The sequence below is a fragment of the Dryobates pubescens genome, chromosome 23, assembly GCF_014839835.1.
Source record: "Dryobates pubescens isolate bDryPub1 chromosome 23, bDryPub1.pri, whole genome shotgun sequence".
Classification (NCBI taxonomy): Eukaryota; Metazoa; Chordata; class Aves; order Piciformes; family Picidae; genus Dryobates; species Dryobates pubescens.
In genome coordinates, this window is record NC_071634.1 from 17,243,632 (window position 1) to 17,263,289 (window position 19,658).

Genomic DNA, 19,658 nt, shown 5'->3' on the forward strand with positions numbered 1-19,658 from the left:
ACTTTGCTTTTTGTTTGTTTTGTTGTTTTTTTTAAGGTGTGATCTCCTTTATAGAGTTTTTTACTGCCTTGTAGGAGCTCTCCAGCTGAAATGCTAATGATCAGGCAGTCACAGATATTTCAAAGAATATATTTTGTTTCCAAAACTATGGAACTTTCCAAGGCACTATTAAAAAATTCCATTTTTAAAACACATGTGAAAGTAAAAAATAAACCCAGGATATAAGACTTAAGATTCAATATTACCTTACCAATACTTTAAAACATTCTGAGGAAAGATGATTCCAAAGAGCAATAAATCCATGAGGTTAAATAATGTGATGGTTAGGTTTTAGTTTTGTTTCATTTTGATCCTGATTCTCTTACATGCCTTTGCAAGCAGCCAAGCACAAAGCTGTGTCATCCTTTCACTTGTGGGATTTGCTGCACTTATTTGAAGAGTTATTTAGATATTCTCAGTGACTAAACTGAGTTCTTGTGCTCTATATACCAGAACTCTGCTCTCTGTGTCACACACTCTATGAGTCCTCCAATCTGAACTCGAACAGCTCAGTAGAACTTGCCCTTTCTACTGCTCAAATGGCTCTAAAAGATATCCTCTAGAGCCTTGAATACAGCTATTAAAAATTAGATAGTAAAAAATGGGAAGATGTTTTTTAAAATAATCAACTTTGTCTTACAGAGGCAGGAATCTGTCACCTGTATGACACTGCCTATGTGAAATGCATAGAGTGACTTAAATATCACCAAAAAATGGCTCTTTTTATTTGTGCGGAGTGGGGCCAGGATAGGCAGGTCGGGTGGACAAGATCCTGATCTGTCAGCTCACCACTCACCAGTTCCTCCTGTACACTCTCTTCTTGCCCATGTAATCTATCACTTGCTCTGTGTTAGTTCTAATCCTTATTGTTCATAAGCTGAGTTAATTCAGTTCAGCAACCTGCAGAAAACTACCTTTTCACCCCTTCCTCCCTTGATGTTGATGGTTAAGTAAGTTTAGTGTGCAATCAGGCAGGTGCCAGAGCTGGTATCAGAGAGCAGACAGGGTCACACACTGAGAAGAAGGGGAGGGTTGGCATTACCCTTTTTGCAGCAGTGAACCACTTAATCGGCTCTTTTGCAGTGTAGAGACCTAATTAGTGTCTTGAATTTAGATGTCAAATTTGTCATGACAACTAAGCTAGGCAGCCTTAACATTAGCCTATAGATCACAAGTGCATTTTCATTCAATCTTATTTTTGACTTGGCACATCTATTCCCCTGAGTAAGGAGCCAGGCTTTTGTATTTTGAAAATTGCTTAACCCTTCAGCATGCATTTTGAAAAGGCAGTGGTAAGGGAGGGGATCACATTAGAGAGGTGAAGTCATACACCAAGTGGAAGCTGGCCATTTTCCCACTGTTCTGCTCGGTAAGAAACATGGAACTGCTAAAGAGACTGCCTGAAAATATGCAAATGTGGTGGGAAGCACAAGGAAGTAGTTGAAAAGGTTAGACTGAGATTGTGAATATTACCTAACTGCAAAGGTTAACTGCCTTCTTCCACAAGTGGAAGATTCTCAGGTAACTAAAATGTATCTCTTCTGCTTCTTGAAATCAGACTTGCAAGTATCACTGAAGTTGCTTTTTGAATGATTCTCTACTAGCAACAGAAACAAACAAAATTTGCAGGCACTTAATTGCCAAAGTTCCACATGAAATTTGGCACTGGAATTTTTTATTTGTTTTTAATGTGTAGAAGAACTTTGGGACATGGTTTAGTGGCCAGGGTGGTGTTGGGCTGGAATCACCATCCCTGAAGGTGTTAAAACCAGTGTAGACACGGTACCTCAGGACATGGTTTAATGGCCATGGTGGAGTTAGGTGGGTGGTTTGACTCAGTCTTTCCCAGCCAAAACAATTGCAGGATTCTAAATATTTCTGCCAGTGAATCTGAAGTTTGCAATCAAGCCTGTTTTCCAGTGGGGGAGATGTTCATTTGCAAAGTACCTAGAAGCACTGCACTTCAAACTTATGCTAATAAGTACTTTGAAACAAAATGTTCCCTCTACAGCTCCAGGACTGTGAGTCCACTGTTGATTTATGTTCAAAACTCTACTCTAAATGGTTCTTGGCTCTGACAAGTATTCTAATCACCATGATGAAATCAAACTTTTAGGCATACATGACTCCTTTGAAGGCTGTATGAACAATCTGTTAACAACACTGAAAACTAAGCTTGCTCTCTAGGGGGTTGCAAACTGCCAAAGATGTTATTCCTTTAAAACTCTGCTTTAGAAGTCTTTACTCTGACAACTCTTCCTTTACTTATTTTTTTTAAGAACCAAACAAGGTTTTAAGGGAAAGCTAACAGGTTCAAATACTGCCTGTTGAGTCTCCACACATTTTCCATAGCTTAGATGTGTTTTAGATCAGAAAGAATTGAACCTTTTTCATGTTCCGGGAGAACGTCTGCAATGGTTTTGTGTTTGTTTTCTTACAAAGTCATTAGCATTACAGACTGTGCAAGCACAGTGTAGCTAAAGCAACACCATCTACTGTAACTTTTCTTGGGAAAGGAACTAAAATGTCTAGGAATTGATTTCCTGTATTTCTCTTTTTACTGAATACTCTAACTCCTGCTTTGAAGATTCTCTGGAGAAATGTCTTCAGAGATGTTCTTTAGGAAGGGAGGCTCACCTGTGGTGTCATGACTGCATAACATTTGAGTGACTGAGTAGCAAGCCTCACATGTGTCCTCTGCTGTATTATTTTGTTTTTATAATCCCTTCACTGTTTCCCTTTGTTTTCTACAATTTTTACAGTCTGCTTTCATTTCTCACCATGACTGAATTGTACAAATTTATGTGTGTCAAAGTTAGAGGTAGGTGAGCTTGACCTACACAGCTGTGCTGACAAAAGTCATTACCACACAAGCAGTTGTAGTAGAAAAAAGGGGATTTGTGCAGTTTCACTTGGGAAGTGACCTGTGACTGGGACTGCCTGCTCTAGCAGAACTGAACCCCCGCAGGTGTACTGCTGGGGCTGGATTAGCAGTTGTTGTCTGTGCTGTGCATCATACAGCTGTGTGACAGAAATGGTTTGGGTGTATCAGGTAGAACATCTAAACTGTAAGCTCTGTGTACCAGAAATCATGCCCACCTTACTCCTTCTTCTTTGTATCAGAACAGGTACTTTTTTTCCCCTTTCAGTAGTCCCTGTAAACCTGTGAGTTGTCTACCATTGTCACTAATGCTCATGAGACCAAGGAATCCCTACTGAAAAAGCTGAGAGCATGAACCAAAGGAAGGAGCATGCTACAGTACAGTTTGCTGAAATACTACTTTTACCAACAATGGGTGATAGAAATAGTAGATCCTTACTCAGAAGAACACCCCTTATGTTGCAACAGACTTTAATATATGTGATAGCCTCTGGCTATTTCCCTATGCTCACTTATTTGTGCTTCTGTACAAGACCAAGGCAGCTCTCGATAGTCACTGCATGTATTTATTACAACATTCCTGGAGCTACTGAGGAGAAATGCAGTGCTGCTACCTGCTGCTGAAGTAACCATTGAGATTACTTCAGAACTTACATGTGCCTGGGCAGGGGTCCATTAGGATATTCCCTGGTTCATTTATGGGTTGGAGTGGTTTTACTGGGAGAGAGCATCTCCCATGTTGCAACCAACTATAGAAATACAGGTACACAGTTTATGTTGCACTGTGCATGCCTCTCTGCAACCTCACAAGTGACATCTGAAAATCATTAATTGTCAACAAAGTTAAAGCAGGGTGGAATCTGGCATGTTAGACTACAAGTGTAGTTTATTGTAATCCCAAGTGAGGTCTTCGTACCTGTTAGTGCTGCAGTGTAAAGGGGAAGTCAAAAGAGAATTCTCACTCCTGGACAAACATTTGAGGAGCAAATGCTGAAGTGTTGGGCTGGAATAGCTATATTTGGTGCTTTAATACCAGCTAAGTTGTTCTCAATGCTTGTTCTGGGAAAGCTCTCTCAAGGAAGAGGAAAAAAATAAAAATGGGCACTATGTGTCCTTTACTGCTGAGGCCAGGATTACTGCTCTGGCTAGATTATCATCTGGGATTTTAGATTAAAGCATTGAAAAACAATGCTTCAATTTTCTGATGCTGAATTAACATTATGCAATTCATACTCCTCTTGACCCCAAGACTGATCTTTAATGTATTGTGTTTACTTGGGATGTTGAGTAATAACACCAGACCTTGATGTCTCAAGTGATCCTCCTGGTGTGGCTTTTATTATTAAATTTTGATTGTTTATAGTAGTTTTTAAAATGTTGATATTTGCTTGCTCTCATTTTTAGAAAATTGATTAGGACAAAACGGATTTTTTCTTGCTGATTGCAAGGCAGGTCAGTAACTTCAGAAATCTCAACCATTAATGGAAAGGAAAAGCTTCATGCCTGGATATGTTAACAAGGTAGAAGCCCCAAACCCTCATTTTAGGCACTTTTTCACTTCTAAACAGGACACTTTAGCTTAACTGGTGTTAAGGCTATAGTAGCATCAGATATACTTCGGGTCATATGTTCTGTAATGCTCTGTGTGAAAACCCCATAACTGCTAGCTAATTCTTCTCAATTATTTAAATAGTTGATTGTCATCTGATTAATCTGAGACATTGAAGACTTTCTAAGGCTGTGATTCAGTTTAACTGCCTCTTTTCTGTCCCTGTGCTGCTGTTTTATTGACTCATCTGAAGGGTTCAAGAGATTAGCAGGGCATAATTTTTTACGTCAGAGCAATATCCTGGTCTGACCTCATTCAGATTGCTATGTCTTCCCACTTCTACACAGCACAGTCCAAAACAAATTCCCTTACATGTCTTGCATGCTTTGTCTTCAGGCTTATTGACTTGACCACAGTAAGAACACCTCAAGGTAAAAGATTTCTCCTTGTCTTAATTTTTATAAGCTTAAAGATTCTTTTTGCTTTTTTTTTTCTAGTTTCTGTTTTCTTTCTTTTTCCCCCTTCTCTCTCTGTTTTGTGTGTGTGTAGGTAGTTACCTGGTCTTTGTGCAAATGTTTGAGTACATATCCATAAGGCTTTCTGCTCTGCCTTGTCTTTCTCATGCTGTAGTTTCTATCTGAACTTACTGTTTTCTCCCTGGCAGTAAGCTTGACTGACTAATGAAAGCATGCGTGTGAGCATCTCCTGAGTCACTGTCAAGCTCATGTGGTGGTGTTGGTCGTCTAAGCTTTTTGAAATGATGCAGTCAGAATAAGCACTTAGGAGTAATTTGTTTTACAAATTTTTTTACTCAGAATTTGTCTGAACCATGATTTATACTGTTGGTGACACAAAAAATGAAAGAAGCTCATCATGATCCATTGTTCCTAATGTTGCAGTTGCTCTGGATTGATGTGTTTACTTCTTGGAACTAGCTCCTGAGTAGGAAGCATCACCCTCCATTGGGTTTGACTTTCTTCTTTGTCACCCATTCCTTTTCCTTCATTCTCATGTACTGTACTAGGATGAGTGTCTCTATTGTAAAACATCATAGATGTACAGTCCAATATGTCCACTTACCATCTACTGATCAGTTTGATATGGATACTGCAGTATCGTACCTTCCTTCAGCACTAGCTATCTCCTAACTGCTTTTTAGTAATGTCAGAAAGTTTCCATTTGCCCTTCACAACTCAGTGAACTGTGAATGCTGAGGTAACTGAGCCACCCACATCCTGGTCTGCAGGTGATATGAGTGATATATTGTATTAATATTTAATTAAATTGCAAATGTTGTGCTAAACTGTGAAATCGCTGGCAAAAGTTGAATAACTGGATTAAATCACCCCCTTGTTTAAAAGCACTAAATTAAAAGATTAAGTAATCTGGAAAATATAGTCTTCAAGTCTCTTGAAGCAATTAACCTATGCTCTGCTGCTTAAAAAAAGAAGTGAAAAACAAGAATAATCCCTCAGCAAATATACTGAAATTGGAGGCTCTTGCAACATTAATTTCACACCTCCCTAGTTTAGGTTAATGACTTCTGATTATAACAATGAAGATTAAATGGATCTCATTCATTCTGTAGTAGTTATGAGATAGTATACACTTGCAACACCTGCAAATGACTGAAATTAAATGTTCTATCATTGCATTAAGATTCAGGAAGGTCTGTGATAGCTTCAGTTTATGAAGAAGTTGATTCTCTTTCGGTTTGAGGAGCACGGAATTATTGGACTTACTCCCATTTACTTACTTGGATGTGTGCCTCAAGGAATCTAATTTTGCAAAAGCCATTTAATATGACTTTGTTTAGAGCTATGTATTTCCAGTTGGAATGTATAGCTACCAACAGAAGATGCTGGCTACTACAGAGAATGCTAAAGCCAACTGGAGAGAGGAAGAATATTAAGAAATGGAAGGCAGGAGAGCTCCAATATCACATAATTCATTTGATGCATACAGCCAAAACTGTGGAAAAATATGCTTTTTCCAGTTGTAAAATGAAGACTGGGAGGGTAATTGGGTTTCCACCCAGAATCCTTAAACTTCTTTTCTCTTAAACTTCTATTCTCTAATCTCACACTCTTACAAAAGATTTAAATGACCTTCCTAGCAGTCCTTTTAGGTATTTTTGTGGCATTATGAAATTGCACCTGCGTGATGTGCTATCTAGAGTGTCTGACATAACTGTAACTGCAGGGGTGGGTGGGGAAAGCTCAGTATTAACTAATTCAGCAAGAGCCCTGGGCACAGACAGGTTGGTTAATCTGTGTAAAACTCAGCATCTAAACAGATGTTATTTGTGGTCTCTGTGTGCCGCCTTAGGTACAGAGCAGATAGGTGTGGATAAGCACACACAAATGTTATTAATAAACATGCAGAATGTTTACAGACCTCGTGTTTATCTAGCAGTGTCTCCCTTCAAGACTCTGCTTCTTAGTCTTTTTCTTTTTTTTTTTTTTTCCTTTTTAAGGGACTTGTTACTTCTGTAAGCTGTTTTTGTAGGCAAGCTGTTTAATCTGCTGCACCAGGAATAGCTGTAGAGCCACGGCCAGATATGACAGCTTCTCTTCTAATTACCCTTTTGCTCTTTCCCATATGGAGGTTTACAAAAGAGAAAACTAAAAAAGAAGTAGGATTTGTTTAAATGCTTCGTTGAGAACAGGTGCTAACCTTCAGATTTGTGACTATATAGGAAAGAGATGTGTTTAAAGATTGCTGTAAATGCTACCTTGAAATGTTAGTGACCCTAGCTTATAAATTTCTCTCTGTGGAAATGTGTTCTTCTCTGAACACTGTCATCATTCTTCACGTGCCTTTTATTGACTGTAACAAGGCTCTTAGGAACATCTAATCAGGCACAGTCAATAAGCTGTGCTTGAAGGTTTGTTGTTATGCATTGACAGAATGCTCATTTATTTAGCTACACTGTCTCTAAATGCCACATGTGGGCTGTATGTTTTTCTTGCCTGGAAAACAAAGAAGTTGCATTGGGCCAGATGGTTAACTGGCAACCTGGTGCACCCATACAGAGGGCAGAAGTGGTTTCTTCTATTGCATAGCTCATTAAATTGCTGCTTTATATGGGAGATAAAACTGCTGGGAGTAGGTGATTTACAGAAAGTCAGATGTGTACAGTCATGCCTTACTCCAAACTTTCTTGTGCTAAGCGCAAGAAAAGAGACAGAAGAGGTCAGGTAGACTGGTAAGCATTTTATTCCCTGAGCTGCTCTCTGAATAGGATACCTGTGTGTGTGTTACATCTAAGCTGCTTGAAAAAAAGCAACAATTATTTGCTGTTGTCACTGGTAGTTGACAAACCCAAATGCATAAACCTACAAACACCAGAGGTGATTATCCTCTACTTTGGTTAACCAGCATTTTTAAAAGAGTAATATCCTCTAAATGCGGTTATTTGCTTGCCCTGGTGTTTCACTGCTGCAACACAAAGCATCCAAGGAACAAAACACCCAATTCAAATACTACACCTCAGTGGGATAAATTGCTACAGAGGAATATGAATTTCTTTTAACACTGGTTTCTTTTGTGGCTTGTCCTTTTGTTTTTGCCAGTAACTGAGGGATTTTTCCATCAATGAAAAACTGTGTATTCCAGTTTTGATGTTATTCCAAAACACAGTTCAATAAGATCTGCTGAGGATTACTGAGGCTCCATCTGTTCTCACCATGAATAGGAAGTGCTGCAGATGATAGTGAGCAGATGCATCCCACCTATTGCACTCATGCTCAAAAAACCTGAAATATTGAAGAGGCAAACCCATTTTGGTTCTACCTAATTTCCTGCTGTATTTGCTACACTTATGTTTGTGTCTGACAGTCAGGCATCTCAAAATTATTTTACTTGTCTTCATGAGTCTCCAAAACGTGGTTTTTTCCCTCCAAATTAGCATTGTTCACATCCCAGGACAGAAGCCAGCTTCACATCCAGTCCAGAACAACATACGGTATTTTCGCAACTTCGTGCCATGGATTCATGCTCATGTTGTTTTTCTCTGGCCTAGTAAATTTTGAGGGAGATTGTTTACATTGAATTTCAATTTATTTTTTTTTAGCCCAGAAAGGAAAATAAACACCAACCAGTCATCTTAAACATTCATGTCAGTTTGGGAGCTGATCTAAAGAAATGATCCTTGCTTTGCCTTGAGTACAGGCAGGGTTTGACTGGAGGTCTCTCCCTGTCTGATGAGTATCTTAAGCTGCAGCAACAGAGACCTGAGAGATGGGGTTCACTCTGGATTGATAAATCCAGCATTATTAGGCACTTACATGTGTTAAATGAATTATTTTTGTTTGGTTTTACACAGTACTCAAATTGAGGTAAATCTGACAGAAGTGTGTGGTGGCACAGCCATGTAGCCATGATGTGGCTGGCCACACAGCAGCAAGTGCTGGCACATGGAGTGTGTCTGCTCCTCTCTGCTACCCTCAACCAAGGAGGCTCTGGTGCCCAATGTGTGCCCCAGCATGTGGGCTTGTGTGTGGTACTGCAGCTTCTCTTCCATGCCTGGGCCATGCAAGTCCCATGCCTGATGCCCTCAGAGGCTGAGCTTTTGCAAAGCTGAGTTAAGGGGTGAGAAAGGCTTTGAAGGATTGGTAGTCCCGTGGACTCGGTAAGATTGCTGGACAGAACTCCTGCTCCTTGAGATCTGGAGCTGTAACTGTCAGGCAATTTGGCCTATTATGTCCAGGGATCAGAGCCTGTGACATCTCTCTTTAGTTTATGACACTGCCTATCGGGTTAGAGTTTGAGAGATGAATTCAGAGTGGCAGAGGTGTAATGAATGTACTCAGACAACCTAGGGGAAGAAGATGAAGGAAGCTGAGTCATTTAGCACAGCAAAACAGAAAGCAGGAATGAGATATGGTCAAGAGGGAGTTAAAAATGTATCTATGATAAATTATTAAACTGGCCAAGTCATAGGTTAAACTGTGAGTCAGCTCATGCTGCAAACTGATGGGGCTCCAAGAGTTTTCCAATAAGAGCAGGAAGAGGGGAAAAAGCATTTCCAAAGTTTTAAGGAGTTGTTTCATCAGTCCCTTAAAAGGGTTGTTGAATGAACAATGCTTGCACTCGGTGCAGTGTTTCTGAGAAAGTGAAAGTCAATCTTTGTGTAAGTAGCTTTGAATCTTCTGACACGGGGGGATTTCACCGTATAAAAGTGATATTTATCTCCCTGAGAAATCCTTCCTGGTGGAGAACCCAGGAGTCCTGTTCTGATGAGCTCTTAATTTTCTTTTGATCACTTGCCTCTTAGAAGAAATACTTTCCCCAAATATTTTGACATTTTCCATTTAATCTTCTAGCTCTCCTGCTTTGGGCAGGCTTTCCACAGTGGAGAGGATATGCAGTAACAGTTAATGATTTTAGATGAAGCTGACCTTAAGTGGTTGTCTGCTTTATACAAATGTGATAATTACTGGAACTAAAGAAAAGCCACCTGGCTTAAATAAGCCACTTGTTTCTTTGTGCATGTTATATCGTTAATTTGAAAGAAAAAGGTAATCTAACAATGATGGAAAGGCAGAGCTGCACCACAGGAAAGGCTGGCAGCCACTGTTGCTTGTTACTTCCTTGAGACCGTGTTTTCTTGAAATGAGTATTGAAGAGAAAAGTGAATTTGGTATAGCCAGGCATTGTTCTTTGAAGTCTTACTGTAATATCCTTACCAAAGGCAGCTCCCCACGTTTTAAGGTATGGAAGCAATCCTTTAACTTTTGCTTGAGTCTGCGTAATTCTTATCCAGTGCAAGGCAGCTTCCTGCCAGAGAGTTCTCAGAATTGACTTCCTAATTATTGTGCTAATATAATAGAAGTAATTGGTTCCTGACTGCCTTTTTATCACAGAGAATCTCAAAAGTGGATTTATGAGGATTACTTGATTATTATTATTTTAGTACCTGACTTGTTACTGAGGTTCACTGACAAGACTGTCTAGGGTTTTGACATGGATTTGTGAGTCTCCTGGTACGTCATAAAGATCAAGAGAGATTTGTTATCATCATTAACACCTTGTCATGCTGAAGATGAGATGATTCTTTCACATCAATTATGGGACCCTATTGCCAGAAGGCAGTCCCTGAAGCTGTCTCTTTTCACAGAGTATCAAGTCAGTTGTGACAAAACTAGCCCAGCATTTGCAATTTCTTAACATTGTTTCCATTCTGGTTTTAGTCTGATCCACCGTGTGGTAATCGGTTGGGATTTCTTTGCACCTTTCTCTCTCACTGACCACCATGTTGTTGGTTTCTGTTACCAACCTGTGTGACAAAGCTGAGCGCTCTGCCTGCAGCCCTCCCCAGCAGCGAGCTGTCTTTTCCAATCATCCATCAGCAAAAGACTGGCAAGAAATTAAATGCATGTTGGCTGAGATAACCCTGGAAGAGCGCTACTGGATTGCAGGAGATTCTTGACAGCATTTCAGAAATATTTTCTTTGGAAAAAGCAGAAGTTTGTCTGTTTGTTCTAGCTGACAGGTGCTGGTTTAGGTGATGGCACGCTGAGCCTGGCCGTTGTGCAACATTAACCCAAGGTGCGCTACCAGGAAACACTGCAGCTGAGCTGATTAGAGTCCAGTTATGGAGAGCAGCACAGAGAAAGTTGCATGTGGTGTATCTTCCAGTGGGGAAAAACACAGTTTTGAGTTCCTTACAGATCTGACAGCTCTCTCTACCAGTTCTGGCTGTTTCATAAATATTGTATTCCTTGCCACTAAGATTTCACCGCATCTCTTGTGGATGTTCTCTGGTCAGACAAATAATTTCTGTTTGTAACTGTTTTTACAAACCATATAAATTATGCAGTACACCAGGAGGAATCTGTTCTGATCTAATGTGGAAATCTGAATTTTAAGATGCATTCCACAGCGTGGACAGCAAAACTGCACAGCAGCAATAAGGTTTAGTTATGAAATAGGACAAACAAATAATGTGGCTGATTAATGCTAGTACAGTTTGTAGTCTTTAAATGGAACGTTAGCAAGTGATCCGCACTTTAATAGCTAAAAAAAAATCATTTCAGAGTCAGCTGATGCACTTGTGCAGTGTCATTTAAATCATTAATACCTTGTTGGAAGGTTTTAATTTAGATGATACTGTAAGTGTCACTTACTGCAGGTTTGTCTGTGTCTGGAGATACAAAGTGGATTACAAATTCATAGCATTTAAATGAATTAGACATCAACTGATAATCAGAAGCCAATTTACACAGCCCATGTAAGCATGCAATACAAAAAAGTACTGGTTGGTTTGTTTTTAAAGCAGATTGTGTTGGTGGGCAGAGTCATTGGAGCAACTGAAAACATGAATGTAGTTGAAACAGCAGCAAAGTTATCACTGCTGTCTCTGTAGCCAGGAATTCATCCACGTGGAAGATTTTCTTTGAGATACGCTGGAAAACGAAATGAGGAAACTAATGTTCTCAGAATTGGATTGCTCCTGTATTTTTACACTTTAAGTTAAAATAACTTTTTGCTCTTTTCTGTCTTGTCTCCTTTAATGAAATTTTTATCATCCAAAACATATCTTGGTGCCCTCTGCAGTTTTGAGGAAGCTGAGCAGATGAGTCATGAGGCGCTGAGTGAGATGTTCACGATGAGAACACTGGAGCAGCCTTTGAACAAAAAGGCACATTTGAAACCTTTGATTGTTCTAAAGAACAGCGTGTGAAACATGCACTACTTTCTTTCAAAACAGCACCAAGAACAGAGATCTTGCTTCTCTGCCTCTGTTACCCAGCATGAAGCTTAACACAAGAAGGATGATCCACACAGGCAGGATATGTCTGTGATGGGAGCAGAAAGGTTTATGAAGGTGAACATCAGTTTCCTGTAAGATATAATCAACTCTCTTGTAAGAAAGGAATTTAATGATACAATGGAGCTAAACAGCTGCAAAAAGTTTTCAAACAGAATTTAGTAATGCCTGTCATTTTTCACCTGAGCAAATGTTACCTCTTCTCAGGGATGTTTCACTCACTGCTAATTGGGTTTGATATAGAAGGTTACAATGGGAATGATTAGAACTAATACATTATTAAAAATATATTTGTTAATATTTCTTAAGCTGCTTTTTTGACTACAAAATGGGGAGTGGCAAAGCTTTTTAAAAGTGTATTATTGTTTATGAAAATCAGAACTATAGTGCAGCAGTAGGAAAGCCTGCAACTGCATGTGAAAGGAGATGCTGCTGCTAAAACAGCTGGGGTTACTGCACTCTACTACATGTGAATTAATAATGTTTGAATGTGCACTGTAATTATGATAGTAAGAATCTAGAGGAATGGAAAAAGGTATCTGAAACTTTGTACAGTTCCAAGTCAGTTCAGTATTTGCACAGTGGGTGGCCAGGGCAGGATTTTTCTCCACAACACTGTGATCAAGTTTCCATTCTGTATTTGTTCAGTTAAGTGCCTGTTGAAATTTAAGGCAGTTTCACACTATGCTTGCTGGAATGCATGGATGAGCTGGAAAGAAAGCCTCCAATTCATTACAGCAAGTAATCTTTCCCACTGTATTGATCATGCTGGAATCTGTGCTTAAATAACTGCATTAGAGAAAAGAAATCATAGCCTAATAAAACATACCAGGATGCACACTGAATGTGCTTGGAAATTAAATCTTAATGACTCAAAATTCCAGCTGATTAGACAATTGTCTCTTGAATGTGCTTTTGTATCTATCAGCAGCTGTGCCCAGACTTCTGCAAGAATGTTGGTTGGAAGTCAGGGACCTTTCATTAGTATAAAGTTGAATCCAACTTCACTTGAATCAAAGGCAGAAACAATATCAGTATTAACAAGTAATGCAATCAGAAATAACTTGCTGAATTGAAGTTGTTTTTTTTTCCTACTAGGAAAGCCAGTAAGAAATCAGTGTCCCATCAGAAAGGCGATTGAGGGGAGGGTAAAACTGCCCATGTCCAGATCCTTCATTTCCCAGTGCTTCTGTTGAAGGGAAAAGCAATTTCTGCTTCAGTAGAACATTGAATGACCTGGACAAACTGAATTGTCCAAAGAGGATCAATACTGATCTATTGCTTTTGTATTTTAAATCTGAAAATATTCTAAAATTGCAATGTGTCACCAAAACCAAAACCCAAACCCACAACCTTTGAGAGAATAGATTGGCTAGATTATTAGGAGGTACCTGTTCCAAAATACTTGCTCGTTTTTCTGGATGGTAACTGGAGTGTGAGCCTGGATTTCAGTTACAGCAGTATGAATTTGACTTCACACATCACTCAGTGCCATGCTTTACATTCAGGAGTGCTGCAAAAGTTCTCGCATTGTGAACATGCTATCTGCTGTTCTCTTCCTCAACTGTGCATTGCTCTTGGCTCATTCATATAGCATTGTTTATTGGCTTTATTTAGTGGGTATACTTCAATTGCTATGCTGAATGAGAAACAATGAACTTTTGTATGATCAGAGGGCTGGAGCACCTCTCCTATGAGGACAGACTGAGGGAGTTGGGGCTGTTCAGTCTGGAGAAGAGAAAGCTCTGAGGAGACCTAATTGTGGCCTTCCAGTATCTTAAGGGGACCTACAAGAAAGCTGGGGAGGAACATTTTTAGGGTGTCAGGGAGTGATAGGACTGGGGGGAATGGAACAAAACTAGAAATGGGTAGATTCAGATTAGATATTAGGAAGAAGTTCTTCCCCATGAGGGTGGTGAGACACTGGAACAGGTTGCCCAGAGAGGTGGTGGAAGCCTTATCCCTGGTGGTTTTAAAGACGAGGCTGGATGGGGCTCTGAGCAACCTGATCTGGTGTGAGGTGTCCCTGCCCATGTCAGGGGGTTTGGAACTGGATGATCCTTGAGGTCCATTCCAACCCTAACAAAACCCCTAACAATTCTATGATTCTATCTTCTATTTATGCTATTTAAACAAAAGTTTGCAATGCCCAAGTCACACCAGATGATTTCTCCTACTGCTGCTGTTTTCCTTTTTCCTTCCTATGACCTCATTATTCCTTTTCTTTTATCTGTTTGCGTTTTTGACTACCTGTCTTCAGTCTGGTACTGACAGTCTCTTACTGACTGCCTGCTTCACTCTCCCCAAATATTAGCAATGCAATTGTAAAGCTGAAGCTAGTATTTCCTAATTTCTATTTAACAGTTGAAACAGCACAGCCTCAAAGGATCCATTGACTACAACCTCATTATGCTATTTTGGATGCAAGAATAAAAGGGGGGGGGGGGGGGGGGAAATAGTAGTTCTTTTTCCTATCAGTTATCTTGGTGATCATTAGCAGGAATACCATTCTCAGCACTAGTATTCAGCACAACAGCTTGCTGCATACAAAAGTATCTTTCCTTATTAGCAGGTGGCAATGCTGATCAAAACTAATGTGCAGTTACAGTGCTTACCTAGCAGCATATATGAAATGGAAATGGCATAATACTGTGACATTACTGCACTGCAGCTACCATAGTGCAAATTAACGTGTAGAGTAAGATGTAAAACCACACTTCAGTTTCTGTTACTTTGCTTTATTAATTCAAAATAAACTACATTAGGGTAAAGCTGCTTAGAATTCTGTTACTTCATTAAAGACATTCTAGCTTCTCAGCAAAGAAAAAGCCTTACTGTCTTCTATTTCATATAGGAATAGTTCAGGCTCTGTATTCCTGTCCCCTCTGTACAGATGTGTGGACACAAACCAAAGCACCAACAGATAAAATATGGCTGTGAAGCTAACTTTTATCTGCCTTTTTAGGCAGATTGATTCTTCCTTGTTGCAAACATACTGAAAAAACCCAGAAAAAATAGTAGCATGTCACAAGGGAAAGGCTGTGGGGGGTGCTGAATTTCACTAAGGGCTTCTTTGTCCCTTCATTTGTACTGCTAGCGAACTTTGTTGACTCCCTGTTAACTCTCTATAGGGTCACACCTGGAGTTTATTTAGACTGACTAAGTACTAGATTTGGGGGCTTGGAGGGCTTGTTCTCTGGAGCAGGAACTTAGTGATTCTGGTACCTTAGAAGCAGTTACTATCTATTTTTTATATATATATTTATTTGCTTTAATATTTTAATCAGCTCTCCATCACTGCAGCTACTGAGAAAGGAGCAGTGGAATTGGAAAGGGAGGGGTATGCTTCACTCATACCTAGTAATTCCAGAATGGTGAGCACCACCAACCTTTGTAAAAATAAAGGTAGGCTCACCAAATGTGGTAACGTTGCATGGTCTTTGGTCAAGCTAATCCTCCAGAAATTTATGCAGCTTAACTACTTGAATCTGGTTTTCTAACTCATTTCGTCTGTGGTTGTTGGTTTGGTTTGGTTTTTGGCTTCAGTCCACTTTCATAAAGCATAATTGGTTTGTCTTTGCTAAGCAACTAACTGAACCACAGAATTAAAGGAAGCACAAGCAGAACTGTTGGTGTGTCAGCAGTGGTATCTAGTGAGTCTGATGAGTCCACAGCAGTGCAGACTTGGAAACTAACGTGGTTTTATCTGTTAGCAGACAAAGGCTTTAATTGGGGGGATCATGATCTGCCAACAGATAAAAATACAGTGGTGGCGGAAGGAAGAAGCCGCTGATCAGCAAGTACAATGAAGACACCTCTTCCATTAAATTTAGAAGCAGATTGGTACTTGCTATTCATTATAAATTGGTATGGAACTTGAGGGTGGAAATAAAGAGATTTAACAGATGTAGATAGCCCCTTTTTTTATACTGTGCTGGAGGCACAGCTAGAATGATTACAGCTGTGTGAGAAAGGCTGCTCTTAGTTCTCAAGGAAAATGAAAACAACAGATAAAAGATGTCAGATTGATGGAAGTGGTGCAATATTTCATGGACCTAAGTTCCTGAGATATTTCAGTGCAATAACAATATAAATCTTCTTTGTTTTTTATTCTGCAATTGGCTAGCATTCCAAAAATGAAAAATATATGAGCTTCTGTCTGCAGCAGTGTGTACAAACAGATGGCCAGTGATGCACAAGTGTTTTGTGTTCACCCTATAAGCATAGTTGTCAGTTCATAAGCCTTAGACCTCTCTTCTTAAACATCATGGCATGTTTACTTGTACATTTAAGCATATCATTGAAGTGGAAAGTATTTTCCTTGACCATCCTGATAAATTTATCAGTAGTCCAGGTGTAAACTCTGCTGATGTAGATGATGTTTGTTTGTTTGTTAAGTTATGACTGCAATGTAGCCTTGGAAGTAAGAGCAACAGCCTCCAGGCAAATGCAGCTCTCAAGTGAAATTGTGATTCTGCCAGCTCTTTCTCAAACAGCTTTTTGGCCACTTGGAGCTCCTACAGCAGCTCCTGCTTCCCTGGGAGCTGGCCTTGAGCACAGGCAGCTGAGCTCCTGGGGTGGGGTAGATACTCTGACATGTTTTCTGGTGAATGCATACCCCAGACTACGGTTAAATTGTGAGCCCTCAGTATGGAGTGACTCAGAAAAAGAACCATTTTTAATGGGGCCTTCAGCTGCAACAGACCTTTGAACAAATCAGGCAAGAGATTGTTCATGGAGTGGCTCTTGGGTCAGTTTAGGCAGGTCAAGGTGTGAAAAATGTGCTTCACCCTGCAGCTGGGCAAACGGCTCTAGCTGGAGCCCCTGACAAAAGATACAAGGGGAGTCCTGAGGTCAGCCACTAGGATCTCGGAATTGAGAATGCAGAGGATTGGAAGCCTCCTGCACTCCACTGAGAGAGATACTGGCAGCATACAAAGGACTTTGAGTTTCCTTGGAAGTAATTGGTAGTGAATCACAGCTCTTTCTGACACCCTGATTGCCAGTGTTGAACTGGGTGTTTAAAGGGAAGGTTCCCACATCATGCAGCTGGTGCTACCTGGAGTGGATGAGTCACACTGAACACTCAGTGGGCTCAGACAGTGTATCCCACTCACCCAGGAGTTCTGGACTGGACAGAAGGGAAGGCTTTTTAGAATGCCACCAAAAAAAACCCCAAAACCCCAACCCAAATCCACCAGCACATGAACTTGAAAAGCTTTTCTTAGCATTGATTGTTCTCTTAGTGCTGTGCATCTTTGTGTTCATCAGGTCATGGTTCTGGCTGAGAAATTATTTTCAACATTTCTTTTACTGCTGGGCAGTTGATGGGGTCAGTGCACAAAATTAAAGTAATGATACAAGGTGAAAGCTTAGACTCACTCAATGTGTGAGTCAGTTTTGAACTAAAAAAGAGTAGACTGTACCCAGTCACTGGGGTCACTGGCCAGCAATTGCTTCATAGAGAACATGCAGCTATTCCTTTTTCGGTCTATTCTTTGCAGAGCAGCTCTTGATGTATTTCAAAACGTTGCAGATTCCCTTAAAGCATTGGACATTTATTCCCTGTGGTGCAGAGTGGTGCCTGCTTCTTTTTGCTTCAGGAAAGCTGTGTTGCACAGCTAGCTGAACCAATCTTTACTACAGTGGATAGGGCTGCAGCTGGCTACCAGAGGGTGTCCACCACCATCCTCTGCCTCTCCTCACAAGTGGGCTAAAATTGCCCTTCCTATCAAACACTTACTGCTGTTGGCACAGATCACACTGATTTAGCCACCAGAAGGCTCAGAAATGCTAAAGTAAGCTGGACATCATCCTCCACACCTGGAGTATGTTCATTTTATTTTCACTGGACATTCGAAGATGTAGGAAGGATGAAGTAGCTGGGACTATTCCTTCCCTTTGTTTTGTCTCATGCTTTTTGTAGACTTGCCTTTTGCTGAGGTGAGTTCCCAAAGAATATAAAACCACCTTAGTCTTGTGTCAGCTTGTCATTTTCCTCCTAACCTTCCTCAGAGACATCCTGGTTAAAGCAGTACCTTGAAAGAGAGAATATCTTGGATATTTTTTTTTCCTTTTTGGAAATGAAGCTTTTAGGCAATAGTTACATGGTTCTTAAACTTAGTGAGCCATAGACAATGGCTTTCCAAACAATCTAATATGTACTGGGGTTTGGCATGCAGAGAAATTATTGTATTTGGTCAAATAATTTATTTCTGCCTTTATCTTTTTTCCCCTTCAGCTTTATGGTTAATACCACTGACAAACTTCTTTGGGAATGAGAGATTTTCTCCCTCTGCTAAATGGGAGCCTGAGTTCAACAAATAAGCAAGCAAGTATTGCTTGGCTTTTTCTGCAGCTGCATTCCCTTTCCCCCAAAACAATTAAAAGTGAAGGGAAACAACCTTCTGCCAGTCAGGGAGTGCGAGAGTGAGGCCGTGGCTGTGCTCTGTGAGCTTGTGACTCAGAGCAGGTATCACATCTCTCTTTCCTAGTATGCTAGACAGTGGTGGAATGTGTAAGGAAACAACATGTACTAAACTTCAGTTCACCAAGAGCTGGCTGAACACTGTATAATCTAAACTCAACTTATTCCTGCAGCCTGCAGAGGATGTAAGGAAAACCTTTCAGAAGTACTGGTTCTGTAAACACACCCTGTATGCTTATGTTAAGTAATATAAATTGAGATCAATCATAAAACACCTCTTAAAAAAGACTAAATTGGACAGAGCTGTGTTTTCTTGTGAGCATATGGGCTGTGTGTATCTTGTTGAATCCCACACAGTAAGGATTGCTGTGGTTGCTTGCCTACTGCTTTGCCTTGTGTATATCTGGTATGACAGCGAATTTTGGCTTTGGCTTGCAGTACCTCTGTGCTGGCTGTGTCGGTTACCCCACCAAGGGTTTGTTCCCTTGTTTGCCTGCTCTTTCCTCCTCCTGAACCTTCACAGCATTGCTTGTCTTGGACTACAACCATGAGATCAGTACCTAGAAGTGAAATGAGCAATGTCTGTGAAGTATTTTGAGGACAAAGGCTCCAGTATTTCCTTTTGTGCTTTTTTGTAGTTTTGTCAAATTTGTTTTTTTTCTGGGGTGTGTGGTGGGGAGGTCTGACTCAATCTGTGAGACCTCACACAGCATCAGACAAGCGGCAAAGCGAGTGCAGGAGGGATAACGTGCTAGGGACAGCAACCAACTGTCAGACCTGTTCAGGCAGCCTTGGAACAGACTAATTATTCTCTGGTGTAGCACAAAGTTGCTTCAGTGAAAGCCTGCATGTGTTACTGTCACTATTAGCAAAGAAAGGTCTTTAAGTCTGAAAACAAGCATTGCCAAAACGCACATCAGTCGCAGCGAGGGAATGGGCTAAAGTCTTGGCACACTCTTGGGATTCCTTAACTGAAATACAAGTTCCT

The 19,658-nt window shown here is 40.3% G+C and overlaps 1 protein-coding gene across 10 annotated transcripts in view; it reads left to right on the forward strand.

Annotated features, from left to right (window-relative positions):
• Positions 1-19,658, forward strand: part of KCNIP4 (potassium voltage-gated channel interacting protein 4) — a 274,262-nt gene that overhangs the window by 187,802 nt on the left and 66,802 nt on the right. The window contains exon 1 of one of the 10 annotated variants that reach the window (XM_054172363.1): positions 4,798-4,900. The exons of the other annotated variants lie outside the window; for them this stretch is intronic. The gene's annotated coding sequence lies outside the window, so the exon portion shown is untranslated. Of the gene's footprint in view, positions 1-4,797; positions 4,901-19,658 lie in introns of those variants that run through there. 10 annotated transcript variants of the gene reach the window in all.